This window comes from Lathyrus oleraceus, chromosome 1 (assembly GCF_024323335.1).
Source record: "Lathyrus oleraceus cultivar Zhongwan6 chromosome 1, CAAS_Psat_ZW6_1.0, whole genome shotgun sequence".
Lineage (NCBI taxonomy): Eukaryota > Viridiplantae > Streptophyta > Magnoliopsida > Fabales > Fabaceae > Lathyrus > Lathyrus oleraceus.
The window spans coordinates 33,083,963-33,091,558 of record NC_066579.1 but is presented as its reverse complement, the minus strand read 5'-3'; the positions used below and the strand labels follow the sequence as shown (position 1 = coordinate 33,091,558).

Below are 7,596 nucleotides of genomic sequence, written 5' to 3'. Positions count from 1 at the left end.
ATCGAAGGAGCTGTTCGATAGAGGCAAGAAGATGTTGGGCATGATTGATCGGAAGAGCATTTAAATTTATGGGGGAGTTTTGTTGGAATAAATTTAAATGTGTATGGGGAGTTCAAAAGTTTATTCTCTTGGGTAATCAAACTATCCTAGGGACCTGATAGTATTCATTACTGCATTTAATTACTTGTCCTTTCTTGTCTGGCCTTATCTCTATATAAGGACCAGACCTCTTTGTAAAACATTAAGACATTTGAATATAAGTGAAGATTGTAGAGAAAAGTCTGTTCCTCCTCCCTCCGGCCAAAACCATATATCTTGTGTCTTCAATAATGTATTGGCAAACAAAAAAACATGGGCCGTCATCTTCATTTCAGCATACAGTAATGGTATACTCTCTGGAACTAAACAAGGGGTGTTAAAACAGAGAAGTTCTGTATTAGGTAATGATATAGGATCTTTCGGTCGTACACGTCGAATCCGTCACAAGCCTAATCCTATACCCTCTACCCATTGCTGGTTGTGGGGATGGTAGTAATACCGCTTAGCAACCGTCATCTTTCATGCAGAAGCCTATTCTGTCGGTTGGAGTTAATTACAGTCATAACAAAATCGGTCGGCAACTTAGCATCATGGCCATGAAAAAGCACCAAACAGTCCTACAAATGTTCCAGCATGCAGGTTAATGAGGAACGATACTTTTAAGCTCTAAGCAGGATCCTGGAATTGTGAAAAATAGACAACATACATGCCCTCACTAGTTGGATCTGACTTGGAGGCGAACCAAGAAAAACGTATTGTTGGCATAGTCATGAAGCTCGAAGCTAGCACATCATTATTCCTGAAGCATAAAGAAGATTATTTTGATAATGCCTAACAGTTGTCAACGGAATCTATGCATGAACATAACCTTACAATGCTCGCTGTATGTTACGGTTTCGGTTTGCTTAGACTTTGAAACAATTATATCAGAATTGGACATGAAACCAAGCCTCCCAAAAAGAGAAGAGGGGAATATATGATGCAGTTCGGAAAAGAAGAAATTGAATTAATTCGGACGCATTTGTCAGTAGCTTTCGATAGAACATCAGTTGATGCTCTCAACACGGCACGAGCAAGATCCGGTCTATTATGGAAACCAAAATTCTGCACTGCCCAAAGGATGGACCGCGCAGTTCTCAAATTATACCCTACTGATTTCCATGGAAGCGTAACAGACCTGCAACACCAGCAGTACCAGTTAGGGCTTCACAATAAGCATCAATACATAACCAAATGCGATGCCATAATAATTTAAGCATGTCAGGTCAAAATAAATCAGCATGCATTTCATAAATAGTCACATTTTCACAAGAAAATCACACTCGCTGCTCCAACAATATTGATTACCAAATCTAATATCCAAGTATTTATGACTATGTATTCACCTTCAGGTTCAATGCTTTTGTCAATAATTATAGAACTAACAAACTACTGCTGCCCATGTTAGCATTTTGTAATTTATGGCAACAACATTTTGTAATTTATTAACCTAACTGCCTAACCGAATTAAGAGCAACAAACTCTAACTAACAGTTTTTTTAACTAACACAACAAAACCATAACATAATTTCCCAACTGTCAACAGATTCTAACTGCTTCCATAACCGATATAACCAACTCTCACATCTTCAAAAAGAAAATTCTGATGACAACCCCACCATGATAAACACCTCCCTTCCTAACAGAATAGAAGAAAAAAAGGAGATTTGTTGAGGACTCTATAAATAAGACTCACCTCTCTTCAACATGGGGATGGACTCTGCAATCTTATTTTCCACTATGCAATCTGAATTTCCATTCTGCAACCTGAGTAGCTCTTCTCTCTTCATCCTACGTTTTTCACCTCTGCAAAAGCCAACAAAGAAAAATCAAATCCTTCACTCCTTGAAGAAAACAGATTTCTCCATTCAGATTGAAGTCCCTCTCTCACAGCTTACAGAGGCACCAATCAAGAAGGGAAGAAGAGAGAAGGAGAGGAGGATACAACACAGAAGCACCATTCGCACACCACTCTCAACAAACTCCTGAGTCAAAACAGAAGTGATAACAGAATTTTCTGCATCACTGAGTTCAACAAGAAGACATAGAACCTTACTCTTTCTTCCTTTCCATTTACAGAACACGCACCAGAGAGAAGAATACAACAGTCGTAGAGAGTATACATTGAAATCCACTGTCAAGAACTTGATAGCAAAGCTTTAAAGTGAAGCGAAGAGGAGTAGAAAGAACGATTCAAGGAGAAGAAGGAGAATCAAACAGAACTTGATTAAGAGTAGTTTTTAGAACTTGATGAATCTTTAAGGTTTTAATTAGAATTTTGATCAGGATTTAACTTGGCTCCAAATTGAATATTTCATGTAAAATGACTTTTTTATTCTTAGGGGTTAATTTGTCATTTTGGCCATAGAAACACATGTTCTCTTAGTATTTTTAACATAGAATTTTAATTAGATTTTTTGATTGACTATAACATGCTCCCTTAGGCTAGATTGATCATTTATAACGCTTAGATTAGAATTAATCTAGATTTCCAATTGTTTCAAACCCGTGATTCAAATTGATCAAAAGTGATTTTGATCAATTAAATCCTTTGAACTTGTATAATCCCACAATCTAATTTGAGTGACCAAAAAACCATTTATCACTTAATAAGACTTTTGCTCTAAGTTGTTGAGCTCGAAACCTCAAGTCAAGATTCTCAGTCAAGGCATCATCAGTCATACTAAACAGTGGGTTATACAAGATAAATCAAAGGCCAGCACTTGATAAATACGATTCAAAATTGTATGATACGAGCCTTAAGTAATAAGGAATGATGAGACGGAGTTTCTCCTATCCTTGTCTAGAGTGACTTTGCGTACGGGGCATATGCTCTAGCTATTCAAAGCGTTCACCCTTATTCATATACTTTAGTGCAATATGAATCGAATAAACTACTAAGTCTTCTTCGACAAAACAACATCAACACAAGGATCAACAATGAAGATTCGTCTCCAACAAATTGTCAGTTATAAGAAGTATCATATGCTACGAGCCTTAAGCAGTAAGGAATGATGAGACGGAGTTTCTCCCATCCTTGTCTAGAGTGACTTTGCGTACGGGGCATAGGCCCTAGCTATTCAAAGCACTCGCCCTTATTCATAGACTTTAGTATGATTCTCGTCAATCAACTATCAAGTCTTTCTCTCATCATCATTACAAGAAACAACAACAAATATTCTCCTCCAACAACTTGAAAGTTAGGATGAGAGTTACATGCCACGGGCCTTAGGTGGTAAAGAAGGAATGAGACTAAATCTTTCTTATACTCATTCTGGATATCTTTGGAGGCGGGACATTTGGCCAGTTACTTATCCTATCCACCTTTACTCCTAGACTTTAGTGTGGTTCTTATCTAGTAACTATCAAGTTTATTCCATTCTTTCATTCAATCATTCTATCACTCTTCTTGCCTCCTTAATCACCTTTTTCATCCCTAGTGGGCTAAACTATGAAAGCTCTAATTTTCATATTGCACTATAAAGATATGTAGGTAGGAGAACCCAGTTTCTTCGCGAGCTACCCTATTTATTAATCAATCATTCTCCTTTCATTCAATCATTACCATCTCAACTATACTTCTTCTTAGACTCATTGTACATCCTTTTAGGATGATATAACGGAAGACCACCTCATCAATCGAGAGTTGTTTGGATTACCTCCAAACATTTAATTCAGTCGTTTTGGGTTTAGACACCACCTTTCTCTTTGATTCAGAGTCTATCTCTTCTTGGATCTAAGATAATATCCTTCTTTGATCTCGAACTATTTGTTCCCTATCCAGTGATATATTGTTCCTTGTACACAACAACCCTTTCTCTTAGGCCCCGCCTATGCCCTTTTAGAATGATGTAGCGGCAGCCCGTCTTGTGAATCAAGAGTTGTTTGGTTGGCACCCAAACACTTAATTCAGTCTTTGTTTTTGGCTTTACCTTATAGCGGCAGCCATGCTAGCCCACGTACTGGTAAATGCCTATTTACTCTTTGATTCCAAGTTCCATCCATTTGTGAGTTCCCTTGATACCAATCTGTTGGTGTAAGTTATACTTTTCATCACTCTTCTCTCTCTTTGTTCTCGTGGTTCCACAAACTACGATTGCTCTGACTTTCTCATTTCACAATGAGAATACATAGGCACGAGGATACGAATCCTTGGCGAGCATACTCATAATTATTCCTTCTTCCTCCTTAGGGCACCGTTCATATCTTTCACGATCCATTATCTACCTTTGATCATAAATCGTTCACCTAGTGACATATTATTTCTTTGACATCAAAACACAGTTTTCTTTGGAATTCCATATACACCCTTTAAGTCGCCTAGCGAAAAGTCCGCATTTCTACTTAGAGTTGTTTGACTTGTACCCAGACATTTAATTCCTTTTTTTTGGCTAAATATCAGATACTGGCAACCATGTTGTTCCAGACATCGTTTAACGTCGTTTCCCTCTATGGTACAAATCCTATTTCTCTTATGGATTCCAATATACCTTAACCTTTCGGTTTCAAACAATACTTCCTCAGTCACTTGTTACCGAATCCTTCAATTCTGTGACTTTGGTCACTTCATTTCGTTCATCTCCATGATGCATTCATATTCTACCTTCATTCACTCCATGTGAAATACAAATTATCTTTGAGCCAAATACACTACCTATTTGTGCTCCTTCTTACGTCACCTTGTGAACCAAGAGATGTTTGGGTTTGTGCCCCAACACCTATTTCTTCGTCTTTTCGGTATTACCCTATAGAGGCAGCCATGCTAGCCCACGTACTGATAAAAGCCACCTTACTCTTGGGGTTCATATTTTCACCCTTTTTGGAGTTCAAACAACATTATCCTTTGGTTTAGACCATACTTTGATCATGATTCTTTTCATCTTCCACCACTAGTTCTTTGAACTATGGAGCTCTGAATTCCTCATTACACTATAAGGATATGTAGGCATGAGGGCCCTAATCCTCACCGAGCACTTCATCTATTTCTCTTTCCTTTTCCCATTCCTTTGCGAGTAATCTTTAGATATCACACCTATTCGAGCGAGAATAATAAAAATGGTTCCCATGGAGTAACATGGATGTTTGGGGTGCTAATAGCTTCCCCTTGCATAACCGACTCCCTTACCCAGCATATCTCTTTCCACTGGGTTTTATCGATGTTTTCCCTTTCCTTCGAAAATAAATAAATTTTGATGGCGATTATGTTGTATGTTCGAGTGTGCGATACGTTCGGGTATATTTCCACTAGCTTTAGTGAGAAGTTGGAGTCTTGACATTTTTACTTTTGATGTGCCTTCATGAGTAGTTATAAGGATTTCCCATGCATCTTTGGCCAAAGTACAAGTATTTATTAGCCTAAATATATTTTTGTCAACTCCATTGGACAAGGCATTCAAAGCTTTGGAGTTTCCAAGAGAAAGTTCATCTTCTTCCTTTGACGAGTCCTCTTTAGGCTTCAAATTAGTTTTGTCCTTCCCATCTTTGTCATAAACCATAGGATGTTCCCAACCTTTGATAACTTTTTTCCAGGTTCTGCTATCCATAGATTTTAGAAAATCCATCATACACGCATTCCAATAATCATAGTTGGTGTCATTCATAATAGGTGGATTGTTGACAAATCCTCCTTCCTTGTCCATAGTACCATAAAATATTTCTCTAGAGCTCACCCAAAACAGAACAGGGTTCCTGCTCTGATGCCAATTGAAATTTTGGTATGTAGATAACAGATGTCGTATATGATGTCACGTCACCCGAATCAAGACATGTCACACCAGAAACAATTACAATGTTAAAGTAAAAAGCAGGAAGGAAACAACACATGTCAATTATTAACCCAATTCGTTGTAATGTCACCTACATCTGGAGGAATCCAAGCCAGAAAGGAAATCCATTGTAATAGTATTAGTCTGAAGTTCTAAACAACCTCTAGTTTTACAAATTTTTCACCTAATCACTATCCTTGGAATTTCTATCTAAGACTCTCCTAGATATGAGACTCTTCTCACTTCCATTCAATCACACAACAATGATAACAACTTCTAACAATAAACAAAAGATACACTTCCAATGAAACAAAATCCACTCTTGCTTAAAAGCTTATGAATGATTCACAATTATAACTCAAAAAACTTAGTCCAATTCAAGCATCTAAGTGATACAAGAATGACTCACAAATAACAATGAACAAACTAAACCCTAACACAGACTATTACATACGCAACTTGGTTGTCTTCTTAGGTTTAGAATCTTCTGTTATATAGCCCCAGAAAAGCATGGGCTTCAGGCTAAAAAATCAGCAGATCAAAACAAATCATCAAATTAAATCTGATGTCTCCTTAAATATTTTGACATCCATTATGCATAATCAAATCTAATCTTTCCTTAAATATTTTGACATCCAGTCTGCTCAATCTTCTGCATAATCAAATCTAATGTTTCCTTAAATGTTTCGACATCCATTCTACACAATCTTCTGTAAAATCAAATCAAATGTTTCCTTAAATGTTTCGACATCCATTTTGCAGAATCTTCTGCATAATCAAATCAGATTTGATCTAATATCTCCTTAAATGTTTTGGCAACAATTCTTAGGAAACATTGCACAACTGGAAGCGATCTTTAAGCTTCTAAAATAAGCACTTTGGACCGTAGAATGCGTGAATCAAATCATCAAAGAATCTTCACTAATCTCACGCTAAAAAATAAATCTTCCAAGAATGTAAAACCACAGCACGCCACGATGTCGTACAAGGATGTTAAGACATATTGTCCAACATCTTTCTAGTGCACTTATTTTAACAAAATGATGCCAATCACAATACAATCAACCTAACAATAACATCCAAATGGTGGTCATTTTGAGTACAATACTAAAGTTCTCTAGATAAACTAATCCTTATATTTGAAAAATCATTTACATCTAATGGCCTGTTTATTTGCAGGAAGAGGTTGGATGTCCCAAGTGTGTGTATCAGTGAGAGATTTAAGTTCACTTTGAATGGCTTATTAGAAATGGTAATTGTTGATATCATAAGAATAAGATGTATGTTCTGGAAAATTAGAGATATTAAAGTAAATAATTTATTACTATTAGATAAATTAGCTTAAGAAAGTTAGTGGGATAGAGAATAAGAAGTATTACCTATGTCGGATGTAAGAAAGGGTGGGGAGGTACATTCGAGGAGAGAGCAGTTATAGTCTTGTAAGTAATATGGAGGTTTAGATACTCTGGTGGATTTTCAAAGGTTAGTGTTTAAATTTATGGGATTATATGGTTGTAGATGAGTGTTATTGTTTCTGGGTGGGGTCAATTGAGGAGGAGGAGAAGTGTTGTTCCTAGTGAGTTTTTGATTTGAATTGGCTACATTTTAGCAAAACAACAACTTGGATAATTGTCCAAGTGTTCGAGATTGGTCTAGCTTGCTAAAGTTGTATGGAACTGAAAAAGGGACACATGATGGGAGCGATGCTCCAACATGTTGGTACAACATATGAGCTTTATGCAATAGGCTCAAA

General features: G+C 36.9%; 1 long non-coding RNA gene across 2 annotated transcripts; it reads right to left on the bottom strand.

Moving 5' to 3' along the window:
• Positions 1–332: 332 nt before the first annotated feature.
• On the bottom strand, positions 333–2,335 carry LOC127084197 (uncharacterized). 2 transcript variants are annotated; one of them, XR_007788665.1, is made up of 3 exons: positions 1,775–2,335; positions 913–1,216; positions 333–838 (listed from the first exon to the last, which is right to left on the bottom strand). It is a non-coding gene; the product is annotated as an uncharacterized LOC127084197 (long non-coding RNA). The 2 variants fall into 2 exon arrangements; XR_007788659.1 differs by having other exon boundaries at positions 333–1,216; positions 1,775–1,884; positions 2,135–2,335.
• Between the last annotated feature and the right edge of the window lie 5,261 nt (positions 2,336–7,596).